The sequence below is a fragment of the Chelon labrosus genome (genome assembly GCF_963514085.1).
Source record: "Chelon labrosus genome assembly, chromosome: 16".
Taxonomy (NCBI): Eukaryota; Metazoa; Chordata; class Actinopteri; order Mugiliformes; family Mugilidae; genus Chelon; species Chelon labrosus.
In genome coordinates, this window is record NC_140349.1 from 23,007,484 (window position 1) to 23,023,979 (window position 16,496).

General features: G+C 41.5%; 1 pseudogene across 1 annotated transcript; it reads right to left on the bottom strand.

Annotated features, from left to right (window-relative positions):
- Window positions 1–321: 321 nt before the first annotated feature.
- LOC311500925 (CMP-N-acetylneuraminate-beta-galactosamide-alpha-2,3-sialyltransferase 1-like) lies at window positions 322–15,853 on the bottom strand (annotated as a pseudogene). The gene is made up of 5 exons: window positions 15,834–15,853; window positions 14,577–14,899; window positions 14,290–14,486; window positions 14,018–14,197; window positions 322–637 (listed from the first exon to the last, which is right to left on the bottom strand). The product of its transcript is annotated as a CMP-N-acetylneuraminate-beta-galactosamide-alpha-2,3-sialyltransferase 1-like (transcript).
- Window positions 15,854–16,496: the final 643 nt, after the last annotated feature.

A 16,496-nucleotide genomic window follows, 5' to 3' on the forward strand; every position in this document is an offset into this window, starting at 1 on the left:
CTCCGCCGAGTTTGGTCACTGCCGAGTTGGAGGCTTCAATCATAACTTTCAGGGCCTGGATTTCACCGGCAAGCATTTCCTCAACTGCCTCTCTCACAGCCAACTTAACTTTCCCGGTTAGCCTTTCTTCTTGCTCACGCAATGCTAACAAGATGGCTGCATTTGAAGTGTCCTCCGATTCTTTGCCTGAAACTTTCTTTTTGCCCGCTGTCTCGTCCGTTGACGATTTATTCTTCGCTCCTCTCCCGCTCGACATTTTGTAGAATACTTTAGACGTAATTTAAACTAGAATAGTTTCTGAATTGTAGGATATTTCGTGTATTATCGGATTTTTGAGACGGAGCTCAGAACGACACGCGCATCACACCTGGGCAGCCACCAGAAGTCCCCCAAGTACTTTTCTAAACTTCGTAAAGGCAGCTCCATTTCAAAGGCTGAACTTACCTCATGGCAAATGTTCAGTGCAAGAGCCACAGTTATAAAGCCAGTGGATGGATACCGGCCCTTCTTTCTCAGCCACGTGTCGTGAACGTATCTTATGAAAGCCGGGTTGATCACCATCACCTGTTGACAATCAGAATCGGCCTTTAAACTCACACGGCTCGCTACCTTTGCAGGCGGTGAAGCCGTGTAGGACCTGTTGGGGACAGCATGAAATGACAAATTCAAATACTAGCCCTTGACACACCATCCAAAAGCTCATCACGCAGATGTGACCTGTGGTCCTATTCAAGGAGATTCTAATTTGCGTCATGTATTTTATGTGAAACTCTACAGCAACATACACAACCATCTCAGTTTTTTCCAAGGACAGTTCATTCATTATTTCACCCATGTCCTCCCCCGCTTTAACTCCCCCTGACTTCTGACAGGTAAGCTTGTTCAACTGAAGATTACAAGCAGCTTATTGTTTTCTACTGTACCTGGGGGAACGTGAATTACAGGTCATGGTTTCACACCAGAAATGAATGACAGGCGAACATGCTGGTTTGCTTTGGATAAACAGTTGTGTTCAAAATAATAGCAGTGTTTTTTAAAACGTGAGTAAAGCTCAAAATCCTTATATTTTTTATTTCCATTCATTGGGAACACTGCACATTATATTTCAAAACATGAAGAAAAAAGTATCAATATTTTAATAACTTTACAGAAAATGAAGGAAAAAAATATATTGGGCTGTTCAAAAAAATAGTGTCTGCATTTTTCATTACAAACTCCAATATTTACTCAATAAACTAAAAAAAGTTAAGATTTAGCATTCCTGTGAATTACTAAACTAATATTTAGTTGAATAACCACTGTTTTTGAGAACTGCTCCACATCTGTGCTGCATCGAGTCGACCAACTTCTGGAACCTTCAGGTATTCCAGCCCAGGATGATTTGACAACGTTCCACAGTTCCTCTGCATTTCTTGGTTTTGCCTCAGAAACAGCATTTTTGATGTCACCCCACAAGTGTTCTATTGGATTAAGGTCCGGGGATTGGGCTGGCCACTCCATAACCTTAATTTTGTTGGTCTGGAACCAAGATGCTGCTCGCTTACTGGTGTGTTTGGAGTTGTTGTCTTGTTGAAACACCCATTTCAAGGGCATTTCCTCTTCAGCATAAGGCCGCATGACCTCTTCAAGTATTTTGATATAAGCAAATTGATCCATGATCCTTGGTATGCGATAAATATGCCCGACACCATAGTAAGAGAAACAGCCCCATATCATGATGCTTCCAGCACCATGCTTCACGGTCTTCAGAGTGTACTGTGGCTTGAATTCAGTGTTTGGGGGTCGTCTGACAAACTGTCAGCGGTCCTTGGACCCAAAAAGAACAATCTTACTTTCATCAGTCCACAAAATGTTTCTCCATTTCTCTTTAGGCCAGTCGATATGTTCTTTGGCAAATTGTATCCTCTTCAGCACATGTCTTTTTTTTATCAGTGGGACTTTGCGGGGGCTTCTTGCCGATAGATTAGCCTCACACAAGCGTCTTCTAATTGTCACAGTACTCACAGGTAACTTCAGACCGTCTCTGATCTCCCTGGAGCTGATCATTGGCTGAGTCTTTGCCATTCTGGCTATTGTTCGATCCATTCAAATGGTAGTCTTCCGTTTTCTTCCACGCCTCTCTGGTTTGGCTTTCCATTTTAAAGCTTTGGAGATCACTTTAGCTGAGCAGCCTATCATTTTCTGCACTTCTTTATATGTTTTCCCCTCTCCAATCAACGTTTTAATTAAAGCATGCTGTTCTTCCGAACAATGTTGGGATCTGAACCTGGTGGTGAGCTATGGAAGCTCACCATGCATATCCAAGTAACCACATGTCTTGGAAACAAAGGGAAGCACCAGAACTCTAAGTCCCACAATCCTCCAGGTGTGAAAACTGACCAAGCAGTTCACTGGCTGACAGTGGCATGTGACCTCTGAGGTCATCAGGTCATATAAAATGCGCTGTTTCGGCCTTTGTTCTCTCTCTTACCCTCTGACCCTCTTCCCCACTTCAACTCCACACCTCCACGTGGAGACCCCCAGCTGCTTGGCTGCAGCTGGGTGCCAGGCCTGTTCTCCTTACAGCAGCGAAGCGAGATTCTGCTGAGGAATCTACACCAGCTGTTTTAGCCAACAAGCAGGCTAAACTCCCAAACAACAGGAGCCACACGGCTAGTTAGCACCGAGCTGCTAACAAGCCACTTCAAAGGACTCAAGGAGCGTCCGGTTTCCCTCCAACGTCTGCCATTAGGAACACACAGCAAGGACTTCAACTTTTCCCGGTTTGGCTTTCCATCAGGAACCGCCAGCCACAGGAGCAACACACCAGAAATTGACTTTCCACCAAATCTGGTAGTATGGCAGGGGCCTAGTTAAGCTAAGCTAAGCTAAACATAGAGTTAGAAATGTTGATTTGATGTGATATTTATTTATATTGAGTTGTTTATAGTATAGTGGTTTGATGTTAGTTAGATTATGCAACACATAGACTCAGGGTCTCTTGCATGCTAAACTAACCACTCTTCCTCTAACCTGGCACCTCATAAAACCCTTATCACATTCCACATATCTACTAGCCAGCACATGGTCTGAGTGTCCCCACTCAGCAGCCATTGTTTCCTTTGTGTTCAAGACCTCAAGGCCCCAGCGGCCATCTTGGCACGCCCACAACCGGCGGCCATCTTGGTACGCCCACAACTGGCGGCCATCTTGACACACCCACAACCAGCGGCCATTTTGGCACGCACACACACACACCCACACACACACCTGTATAGAGTAGACTGTAGTTAGAATGTATGTTTACTTTTATTCTTGTTAATAAATGTCTTTTAAACATACCTGTCTGTTTAATGTTGCACAAGAGTGAATATTGCCAACCTCTACACTGCCAAGAACTCCAAATTCCTTCAACTAATTTTGGTTATAGTTATTAAGTTAATTATTAATCCGAACTCCAAATTGACAATTTAGTATAATTTATGAGACTGTTTTGATTAATTGGCTATCTTTTCCCTTCCTAGAAGTAGTGTTGTTTTTGGCAGCCTGTTTTAATTTTAGTTTTAGTCTAGTCTTTGTGTCAAGCTGTCATTTTAGTTTTTATTAGTTTTAGTCATGTTCATACTCTTTTTAGTCTAGTCAAGTTTCAGTCAACTAAAAGTCTGAGCATTTTAGTCTCATTTTAGTCAGAATTATCCATGACTATTTTCGTCTAGTTTTAGTCAACAAAAACTGATGACATTTAGTCTAGTTTTAGTCAATGACAATTGTATTTGAGTCTCTTTTTAGTAATGCAATTCTATTTAAACCAGTCAATATAGTATAAGTACCTTGTAGTATAGACAAAACCAAAATTTTCTTTTAGCCAAACCTATTTCTAACAAGGTTCTTATTATATTATTGTTACCTTATAGACTCAAGAATACATCCATTCCAGACACAGAAGACGCTGATTTGAATTTACAACATATTTATTTTACTAACCAAACATGGTAGAAGTACACCCACAAAAATGTAAATAAAATTAATAAAAACAATAAATTAAATAAAATAAATAAAGAAACAATATATAAAATAAATAAAATAGTTTAACATAAAGAGAAACAAGGTCTGTTCTCTCTGTTTCTCTGGTGCCCAGTACAGATACAGTATCTCTGTTTGATTGCCATAAAACCCACATTTTTCAAACTGTTCAAAGTCTACAAATTCAGCTTTCAACTGTTAACACTGTGTTGGCTTGAACTTAATACAAAACAAAAATAAAGTCTTCACAACCAAATCAGAATCACCATTTTTTTTTTTTGCATCGATATGGGAAAGGCTGCTTATCAAAATGCTCTGTGTCTGTACAGTACATGCAAGCATGCTTCTTGCATGTCTGTTCATGGCAGCTATTAACTACTACTTAGGCTTGTTTACTTTGAGGAAAGTACTTCTTTCCAAAATGGTCCTAGCCCTATTCCTGCGGCCACAAGAGAGGTAACCAGTTACACTGAAGACCCTCTCTGTAAATGCCTGAGAGGCTGGCATCGCAAGGAGGTCCAAGGCCAGATGTTTCAGTGTTGGAAATGCAGTGGAACAACACTGAGTTAACCAATACTCAATGCCGGATTCCTCAACCTCAGCACTAGTAGCAGTCTGGTGGGACTCGGACAGCCCCTCTTTATATTTTAAAATCTCCTGCCTAATGTTTGTTGTCTTGGCTGTCTTGGGCCTCGATGGACGATTAGCACTGAAGAACTTAAATCTACAACGTTTAGCAGGGGTTGACTCTGGAGCCTCTGTACCCTCATTTGTGACTTGCTCATCATCGGTCAACTGCTGTTCTCGTACTTGCACTCTTTGTGGCACAAGATGAGCAATGTAGTCCTCTGCCTTTCTGACAAGATTCTGTACATCAATATCATCATTTTCCAGAAGGGTTTCAGCTACACACGGGTCCACAAAGCATGCTGCTGCAGGAAGTGGTGAGAAGTTGTCAGCCGTTATGTCAAGAAACACACTAAAGCGCCTATCCATGCTGGACAGCATCTTCTGAGCCAGAGTAGCTGCATCTTTGTAGGTTCGCCCATGTGCAAGCGAGAACTCCGACAGGTGGATTTTGAGATCCATGAGTGCTGGCACAACAAGGGAAAGTGACTGAGTGTCACTTTCAAGCGACTTAGTGTGCTCTGCAAATGGCAGAAGAAGGTCTCTCAGTATCCCAATCTTCTGTCACTCACTAGGCTGCAGGCTGTCCCAGCTCATGAACTCAGCTACAGCTGTGAGGTGCTCCTTGACTTCAAGACAGCAAGAAATCATAGTAAAGCAACTTGACCACCTGGTGGGACAGTCTTTTACCAGAACCAGAGCACACTTCTGCAGCAGCTGCTCTGTGGCGACAGATGACTTCCTAAATTTGTTCACCAAGTGCCTCACTTTCATTAACAGCCTTCGGATTGGGGGTTCCTTCTGGATCATATTCACTACAAGCTGTACGGTGTGAACCACACATGGTGTCCTCTCTATGGCTCCGTAGTCATATCTACATGGAAATAATAACATAAAAAAAGTACATATTTAATAATTTTAGCCCTTACATTATTTAACCAAATTAAATTGTTCTAGTAGTTAACTTCCTATGAACATATTTAGTCTTTATGTATATGAAATTAAATCATGACCAGTTTCATAAATGCTGAATGCATTATACTGTATATAGTATTTTTTATGTTTCTTACTGTCCCCTTGTATTTTTACTCTTTATATGTAGTGTTTGTTGTGTATTTTGAGAGCAAAGACAAACCGGAGTCAAATTCCTTGTTTGTATATGCAAACCTGGCCAATAAAGCTGATTCTGGTTCTTAGCATTTTCAGTTTCATACAGATTTACCTTACCTGTCATCCTCCCCTTCCTGATGCTCATTGTCATCACTGGCGTTGTGCTCAGCCTCTGAGTCCTCTTCGGAAGTTGTGGCAACTTCTGCATGCGTGTGGAACGAAGCCACCATATTGCTGCCATTGTCAGTAATTGTTGTGAGGACCTTCTCTCTGGGGATCCCCCATTCTTCCATTGACTCCTCCACATGTGTACTAATCGACTCTGCGGTGTGAGGGTGCACCATCTCCTTCAGGTTCAGAAGTTTGTGTTCAGCCTTGTTGTCCTCAGGGTTGAAGAAACAGGCGCTGACTCCCAGGAAGGACGCTGTAAGCCCTTTTTTTGTCCAAATGTCTAACCCTGTGGTTATTTTACGTGCTGTGGCCAGGTTTTGTTTTAACTTTTCTTTTTCTTCTTTGTACATTTTCTCAATCAGGTTTAAAATTTTAGGTCTTTTTGGCACTTTAAACTTCTTGTCCATTTTTGCAATCATGGCAATAAACTCGTCATCTTCAACAATTCGTGCTAGGAGTCCTGTGCGGCCGATCCACTGTGCCATCCCCTCCTCTTTGGTACGTTGCTCTGGGGAGTTGTCGTCGTAAGTTGTCGCGGAAAAGAAATCTTGGGCACTAGTTGGCCTGTCCATCTTCTTGGGTGGGTGCTTTACAGAAGTGATTTCTGGAATCTAGCACAGGAATAGATACAATGTCAGTACAGATGCAACCTCTATCTAACCTAAATCCAACTGTTAAATATTAAGTAGCATTAATCCATGCTATGAGTTTATGGAAACCGTTGCTGAGCTTGATAGACTGACGAGATGACAGTGCAATCGTGGCTGAAATACTTCCGAAACACTAAGAAAACAAAACAAAATATATCTATATTAGGGCTTTGACTTTTGCCCAAAAACCATATTTGAAGTTTGTTTGTTTATTAATATTCAAATATATTCGAATATTTATTAATAATACATATTCAATGCCCTAACAGTGCTGTTACCACCAGTTTTAATAACTATTTACATTTGCGATCATTACAAACAATAAGCCAACAGTGGTGGAAGGGCATTACTAAGGTTAAATCTCACTATAATCTCGGAGCTGTACTTCGATTTGTCTTCTTGACGCCCACTAGGTTATTTTGCTGTGGCGCGAACAATACATGACGTCAAGTGCAAAGGCTAGTCACATACGTTTGGCTCAGTCGTTTTCAGCTCCAGCCTAACGTTAAAATGGGACACATTAACCACAGCCTCATGAGTTGGCATGAGCTTTGTAAAATAGAAAGTAACGTTACGTTAATGTCTTGACTTACCTGAATTTCTTTATGTAATGCCTTGAGATGTCTCTTCAAGTTTGTTGTGTTCTTCCCTGCGAGTTTGTGGCCGCACTTCTCCCCATCTTTCACCACAAGACATTCGGTTTTGTTTTCCTCTTCAATGTATATAAAGTTTTTCCAAATGTCTTGTCTTCTTTTTCTACCAAAGACCCCCGGCTGGCCGGCCATCGTTCCCTTTCTCTGTCACGCTAGTACTCACGCAGAGTCGCAGACTCACTGAAGCAGCTGCATCTTCTAAATAATGCCGCGAGTGGAGCTTGAGGAAGTGACGTCGCGACTAAACAAGACGAAATGACGTTGTAACATTTCGTCTCGTCTCGTTTTGGTCAACGAAAATGGAGAGACATTTTAGCATAGTTTTTATTTTGTAAACCACATTTAGTCTCGTTTTTATTCGTCAACAATATTGCATTATACATTTAATTATAGTCATCGTCGCATGACCAGCATTTACGTTACGTCTCGTCTCGTTTTAGTCACGTGATAAAGGTTCGTTGACGACAATATTTAGTCATAGTTTTCGTTGACGAAAGCAACACTACCTAGAAGGGTGGTGCCCCGAGGTGATCTAGTAATTCAGATCCAATTATTTAATAATAAATAATTATTTTTGATAATTATTAATTATTCATGATAGCCAAACCCCAATACTGAGTGCCCTAGTACCCAGGCCCAACAACAATGTTTGGCACGACCCATCTTTCTCAGGTTTTCAGAGAGAATTGCATGTACAACATGTACTGGCTTCTTCCTTAAATAAGGGCCACATGAATGACACCTGTTTCTTCACATAATGAATGACCTCACTGATTGAACTTCACACTGCTATTATTTTGAACACGCCCCTTTCACTTAATTATTCAATTACACAGACTCAGGAGCATTCATATCATGAATGTTGGGTCTGTTGGCTTCTCTGACTCTACTACACCTACTGGTAAATTATTTGCCATGTAATAATATGATTTATACCAAAAACACTGATTGATCTGGTTAGTCATGTTGGACTGCTATTATTTTGAACACAACTGTAAATGATGCATTGCAAGGAGAGGCGCAATGTGTCAAGAGACAGCAGGCAACTGCGGTAATGTGCTATGTTTTGAACGACAGTAGAAGTCCTCCCTAAGGGGCCCCCCACCTGACACAGTTCTGTCATCTCAATTACATTACACGCCGTGCGCCTGACTTTTTAATATGAGCACGACAACGGTGCCAAATTCAAACTGATTAGAGGTGGGAGAGAATGACAAAGAGGAAGAGGAGAAACGAAAGAACATAATAGAGAGTATTAATAACACTAAATAGCTTAGTGCTAGTCTAGTCTTCACAATAGGGGATTGTCAAGATTAAAATAACTACAGTGTGTCTAGCTCTGGTCCTAGCTAGTCCAACAGGAATTGCTCCTATGTTGTGATCCAACACAGCCAATCTGATTGAAGTGGAATTGTAGTTTTGCATCATGACTCAGCATCTGTAAGCACGGGCTAAGCCCTCTAACTTGGTTTCCCTTGTCACGCAGAATGACACAGAATGACACGCAGGACGATCTATTCCCCTGAGGAATTTCTTTTAGGTGTCTGGTTACTTGCCACTCTACTGCCTCCGTTACTGAGTTTTAATAATGCATTTAATTATGTTTATACACTGAAAAAAATTTGGAGTGATATTTACTTGGATATTTACTTGCACTTAGAAATTTTAAGTAAATTCTACAAGACCGATCATCAAGTAAACTTTACTTGCGGATATAAGTTTCTTTTACTAGCAAAAGTCAAGTTGTGGAAAATCCCCACCTCCTTCCCCTCACATCACAATCCACAAACCCCTAATCCACAAACCAAATGCCCCCAAACTCCAAGCTCCAAAGGAATCAGTCCTCCCTGCCCTTAGACGCACTGAACGGAGGCTGTTAAAGAATCCAGAGCAAGCGGTTATTTACAGTAATGAAATAAACAAGTTGCTGGAGGCTGGATATGTGAAGAAACTCACTCCTCAAGAAGTGGTCCAGAACAGTGAGTCATCATGGTACATACCACACCACTTGGTGGAGCACAATGGCAAACACCGCTTAGTGTTCAACAGCTCATTCCAATACCGAGGGCAGTGCCTGAATGACTATCCTCTTCCTGGTCCAGTCCTGGGCCCTTCCTTGATGGGTGTTCTGCTGCGCTTCCGTCAGCATTCTGTTGCCATTTCTGTTGATATTAAAGGCATGTTAAATCAGGTCAGATTGCAGCTTGAGGACAGACCGTTCCTCCGTTTCATATGGAGGGAAATGAAATGAAAGGAATCAGTGGAGGTTTACGAGTGGCAAGTTCTGCCATTCGGGACCACATGTAGTCTTTGTTGTGCTACATATGCTCTTCAGCGACATGTGAAGGATGGAGGAGAGGAAGACGACGAAACATCAGTCCTGCAGTCCTTCTATGTGGACAATTGTCTGCAGAGTTTTCCCACTGAAGAGCAGGCCAGAAGTCTCCTTGACCGCCTTCGGGCACAGCTTGCCTCCGGTGGCTTTGAGATCCAACAATGGATCAGTAACCTCCCTTCAGTGGTTCAGCACCTCCCCAAAGAGGCTCGCGCAGAGAGTACTGAAATGTGGCTCATCCAAGAGCGCAGTGACCCATGGGAAAGAGCCCTGGGTCTAATATGGTATTGCTCCTCAGACACCTTGGGATACAAACACAGACCGGTAAATTGTCAGCCTCTTACCCTTCGCAATGTGTACAGGATACTAGCCATGCAATACGATCCCCTGGGGTTCATCATCCCATTTACCACCTGAGCAAAAGTTCTTCTTCAGAAACTGTGGTCTAAAGAGCGGGACTGGGATGACCCCTGCCTCCCTGATGCTTTTGTGAAGGCCTGGACGGTATGGGAGGAGGAACTTCCACACTTGACCAGGATCAGACTCCCAAGGTGTTATGGACTCACAGAGGATCAAGATCCTTCAATGAGCAGAGAACTGCATGTGTTCTGTGATGCCTCTATAGCAGCATATGGCTCTGTTGCATATGTGAGGACAGTGGACTCTAATGGACAAATTCATATCTCCTTTGTCATGGCACGTTCAAGAGTGGCACCAAGATGACAGATCACTATGCCGCGCCTAGAGATGTGTGCTGCTCTCACTGGAGCCCAATTAGCAAGGATGCTGAGAACAGAGCTGACTCTCCCTCTCCACCGTCTAGTGATGTGGACAGACTCCACTACCGTTCTAGCTTGGCTGCAATCAGAGTCCTGCCAGTACAAGATATTTGTGGTTCATTGTATCACAGAGATACTTGAGAATACTGCTGCTTCAGACTGGAGGTATACATATTCAGCCAGTAACCCTGCAGATGACATTACCAGCTGAAAAACCCTCACAGAACTTGCTGCACCCCATCGATTGAGTCAGGGCCCTCCTTTCTTGTACTGACCTCCTCATCAGTGGCCCTTAAACCCTTCCTCACCTTCTATTGAAGCAGCTTCAGAGTTGATTAAGTCTGCCTTTTGTGGTACTGCTCATGTACTGTTATCTAGTGTTCCCCCAAACCTACTGCAGTTCCAGTGCTGGGAGGATTTGGTGGTTGGGACCTCTCAACACATCTCTCCATCCTTAGCTGTAAATTCTCAGCCCCCTGAAAGATCTTAAGTGGTAAGTGGTAAAGAAAGTGGTAAAAGGAAAGACCTATGTACATCCAGTTTATTCGGCTGGTTGCTCTTACAGAATATAAAGATGATCCGGACCCTCCTTCAACATGAGGATTTTCCTCCAAGTCAAATATGATCCACATATTTGAGGGGCGGCTGTGGAAAATCCCCACCTCCTTCCCCACATCAGTGGAGGTGGAGTCCTGAAGTCTATTTAGGCAGCCAGTTCACCTGTGTGAGTCCTTTTTCCCTTGCCTGAGAACAAAGGAGCTGGCTGGCCTCATCACTCATCCTCAATTGTTTGAGCTGTGTATTTGATGTAAGCTATTCCTTTTATGCCACACACTCTTAGTCTATTTAATGGTTAAATTAATAATATGTTAAGTTCTACCTTTTACTAAGTTGAGCAGTGTTTTGTATAGATTAAATCTCTTCTATTTGTTTGTTAATTGATCCTTATGTTTGAGTTGTGTGGATTAATATTTTGCTGTTCTTTCATTTTCTCCTTTTTTCATCAGAATTCAACCAGCTTAAAACAATAAATGAACATAACTGGATTCCCTGTGTTTGTGCATTGTTCTGACCAACAACCCAATGCATTGATCCACCATAACTCTGAACCAGTTACTTACCCCTCACTAAGTCAATATTTTACACAAGTAATTTACTGATGATTATTAATATGGTCATTGAATTTTACTCTCTCCTTCTTTGTAAGTTTTACTTAGACTCTGACTACTTCAAACTGAAAAATCTCACCTAAAATCAATGGCTTTTCAAGGTAATTTTGAAATACTTTTTTAAACTTTTATTTATGGACTATATTTAAGTAACATTTACACAACATTTTACATATTTTTTCTGCAGTTTAAATTGCCTAAATTTGTTAATGTTTTTGTTTATTGAAACAATGACTTTAAAAAATGAGGCAACTGTTAAATTTAACAACACCTTTATTTTTCTTAAGTGAAAAAATTATTTTTTCAATAAAACATTTTCCAAGAAGTTTTGTTAACATCCGTGTTCTTGTGTGAGGTTGAGAGGCGTTTTTTTCTGCAGTGAGCGGTATCTTAGCTTCAAACGTCCAAAAATACTTCAATAATCAATAAAATGTCTCCGTTCTGCTCGTCGAAAGTAATCCAAGTGTCCTGTAGCTCGACCATTTCATCTTTTATGAATCTGGAAAATACAGACAGAAATAAATCAAACCTCATCCGAACTAGGTTTTCATATCACTATAAAAGTCAACTTAAAACTAATTAAGTGCAAAGCACTACACATTTTTATTTTTACCTGAATAGCCAGATGGCTTTGCTTGTGACACTGCTTTCTGTAGCTGCTGCTTGACTTCACTGTGTCGACTGCGGAAAGTTGTTGCTTTGGGCTTAAGGACAAAGACAAAAATAATACATTAAAACTACAGAATACTTCAAGAAATACTACATTAAAACTACAGAATCATGTAACCAAAATAAACTATCACTGTCAAACCAATGTATTTCAATGTATGTCAAAATATTTTAAAAGGTCGCTGTGATCTAAAAAATTACACATCTTTCATACATCCAGCATCTAGCGAAGGATTAATCATACAGTCAGTCGCCGTTTACACACAGACACACGTCTCACTGCAAGTGCAAAATAAAAAAAGGTTAGCTAGCAACACATGTTGCACTGGCCACATTGTATAAATAAAAAAAAAAAAAAAAAGAAAACCACTGTCAACTTTACATTAAAACAATGTGCTCAATCGTTCGGGAGCTATACCATGCACTTACCATGGGGACAGCGAGGTCTGACTGCTGTACCCCTGGGGTGTACGACCCAAGTCCACAGGGACGTTGCGGTCAGTGACCATAGTAAAATTAAGCTACAGTGATATGTGATTTTAACTCCGTTACATGTGCATGAAAAACCCTGAAGGACTTACCTTCAAAATGATTTAGCGCTCCTGCCTCCATTAAACTTGACCGCCGTCATCGTCTTCTTGTGTTTTGGCGGGCAACTAAGCGGATGCGTGCTATATGCGCGTCACAAGGCGCATGCGCGGATTCAAAACACGCAACACTTAATAAAACTTACTTAGTATTTCTACGTTCATGTGCAGTGACTATGAAACCTTTGAATATTATGTGAAAATACATAGTAAAACTTACTCTTCCCACACAGTTTGAATGACATATACCAGGGATGGGCAACTGGCGACCTCACTCGACGTGGCCCTTAGATTAATTTTTGAAAATTATAAATCTGTATCCTCTGCGGCACTGAATCAGTTGTAATGACACGGGTGGCCACTAGATGGCGCCTCTAATGCAGACGCCGCCTCACACACGCTTCCACCGGGTCTTCTCTACCAGTGAAGAAGAGACGTTAAGCCGAGCAGAGAGCGGAGGATAGAGAATACTTGATAGAGAAAGTCGTGTCTTTCAGGTGAAAGAAGATTATCTGTTCACAGAATGCAAAGACAAACCTATGTGCTTAGTCTGCTTAGAGACGTTATCTCAATTTAAGTTGCCGCTACAAGACATTGCACAAAGCTAAATACGAGAAGTATACTGAAGCTACAAGGGCTGCTATCGTAGCGGACCTTAAATCTAAAGTACGCAAACAAAGGCGGCTTTTTACATGTGTCCACTGCTGATAGTGGTGAGGTAGAGTGGGTATACAGGGAAAATGTTAAACTGTTTCTTGGTGTAAAAATGCACAAATTAAAAAAAATAATAATAATCACAGTACGTGGTTATTTTTTGTTTGCTTCAATAAACACACACACACACACATATATATATATATATTCTAATTATACACACACAAACATATTTAAAATGGCAGTTTTATCATATATGGTTAAGTGTGCGGTCCTATGTGGCCCTCTGGTAGTGTCGTTGAAAAATTGTGGCCCCCTCCATCATTTAGGTTGCCCATCCCTGACATATACTGTATAGTTTTACTTGAATAATTCCAGTTCTGGTACTTATAATTACAAAATGAAAATTGTGACAGTTAACCTAATAAATATTACTACACCACAAAATAATTTTTTTCAATGTAGCACATATATTATCTCTATTAATTCGTATTATTGTCCCTGTTGTGATGCCTTGTTTACCGCATTACATTAAACACACTTTATTGCAAACTGGCACAGCTCACTTAAAATAAAGTATAAAATGAAAACCTGAAAAGAAGGGGACTCACTTTCCATGAAATCCAGTCGTCATAGCCAGTATGAGCCACTCTATATCCTGTATCTTGAATGGAGCCAACACAAGGTGAGTGTTGTTGTCTAAATCCACAGTACTCTCTGGATATACGACACGATGAGTTGTTCTGGTCCCAACATCTTCTTCGTAGCCTTCAATGCGACCTCTGTTAATTCTGAACAGCACAGGGGGAATCATTTCACTGCTGGATATTTTTTTAAGAAGAGGTCCAAGTTTAAATATGATTTCTTCTTGTTGAACATTTACCTGATCACATAATCATGGAAATCTATCAGAGGTCCATTATGTGATCTCTTCAAGTTACCAGAATTTCCCACCACAGCACAGGTCTTGCAGCCGCCACTGCTGGGCTTTATAAGCCCCGGGGTGGATGGGAATATCTGGAACAGTCTGTTCACTGTTTCGTTATATTTGTCGTAGTCTCGTCTTTCATTCTGTAAGAGCTGGTGGAGACAGATGCACACTGTTTGTCTGGACTGGGACACAGGCGCATTTCCATGCACTGACTTAACGCAGAGCAACTCTGTCCTTACCTTCCACCATTTGAAATCACCCTTCGAGAGGTTGTGGTTCGCAGACAAAAGCGGCTCAACGGGGGGTTTTATGGGGTGCGAGCACAGACGATTGTTTGGGGATAAACAGGTGTCACAGACTGTCAACAGTGAACTGAAAACTGAACTCAATGAGACCTCTTAAAACCAACCAACCTGTGATGCACAGGACTAAAAATTTCATCTCCCACCTTGGCATAATTCTGGATGTGTGACGCTTGTGGTCAGGGAAACGGCTCCGGTCTGTGACGACAAAGGGTACAGGAAATTTACACAGTGAGCAAGAACTGAGGAAATAACTGTCACTGGTTCAGAAAAGAAAGGACACATATAATCCATGTATATGAAGTCATCTTTACAGTCTGCAAGTCTGTAGTCAGAAGAAGATGAAAATGAGAAAAGAGGAAGATGATGAAGTAATAATAATATTAATAATATAACAGTAATAATAATAAGAAGAAGATGGTGAAGAAAACGAAGAAGAGAAAAAAGAATAGGCAGAGAAAGAAGATGAAATAATATAATGATATTAAGAAAAAGAAGGCTACAGTTTTATTGGCATGAAGTGTCAATCATAAACCAACATATTAAGCTGATACACTGTAAATTCAAACAATGTCCTGACTTATGATGAATTAGTGCATTTAACTTCATACTACTTTTTTAAGTTTACTTTCTCTCACAGAGTTTTCTGCACTTTTTACCCGGATACTTGTTTCTTTAAGTTATATGAACTAGGTTTTTCTGAGTGTGTAACATGGTTTGTGGTATGAGACTTAAGTTACAGAGCTTTGCAGCCCAGTGCGCATGTCCATTTTCTATTAGCGCACATCTACCGCTAGCGCCAAACTCATTCAAACGCAGGAGGTCAAAGCCGTGCACGTGGGCCCAGTGCTCTCACGAAGGCTGGCTCTAACGTTGATTTCGGTAAGTTTAAAGCTTTTGTTTGTAATCTTGTCAATATAATTTAATGTATGGAATGACAGTTGTTCGAAGAAAGAAAGTGTTGGAGAAAAGTTTGGAGAGAGTTTGTGTGTTTTGGTGCTCGGTTTTGGGCTATTTCTGTGTTTATTGGCTACTGATTTTGGTTTACGGACATCAGACTATCTGCGGACACCCTTGGCTTGAATACTGCCTGGTTTAACGACGCTGATTTTCAGAACACGGATGGAAAAAACTGAGCTAGGCGGCTAGTTGACAAACTAGCTAGCGGGATGCTAGGGTAACAGCAGATGCTACCTCGCGTTACCTAGCAACATGGGTCCGAAGAAGGCACTGACAGCCGAAGAGGGCGATGACATTAAAAAGTCTCTGGACTTCTTGTCTGAGGAGATTTCAGTTGTGAAACTGCAGCAGAAATCCATCCTGGACCTGGTGGAGGAAGTGAAGGCTCTCCGGATCCAGAACGCCGAAAAGGACCGGCGTCTGGTGCACCTGGAGAGTCGAGTGGCAGAGCTGGAGGAGTACATCAGAGTCAATGATGTGATTGTGACCGGGCTCCGTATCAAACCCAGGTCATACGCCTGGGCGGTGACCGTTGACGGGGGGGGGGGGCGGTGAGCAGGATGTCAGCTCCGTAGAGCAACAGGTGGCTGCCCTCCTACAATCCAAAGGGATTGAAATTAACTGGAGCAACGTTGAGGCATGCCACCCTCTGCCCCGGAGAGATGACAGCGACAAACGAGCCGTGATCATGACATTTGTCAACAGAAAACACAAAACTGCACTGTTAAAACAAGGAAGGAAACTGAAAGTATCAAACGTATTTATCAGTGAGCATCTGACCAAACGAAACGCCGATATTGCCAGAAAAGTACGCCTCATGAAAAAACAGGGAAAAATTCAACACACATGGAGATCAAACTGTAAAGTATTAATTTAACTAAACGGGACACCAGAGCA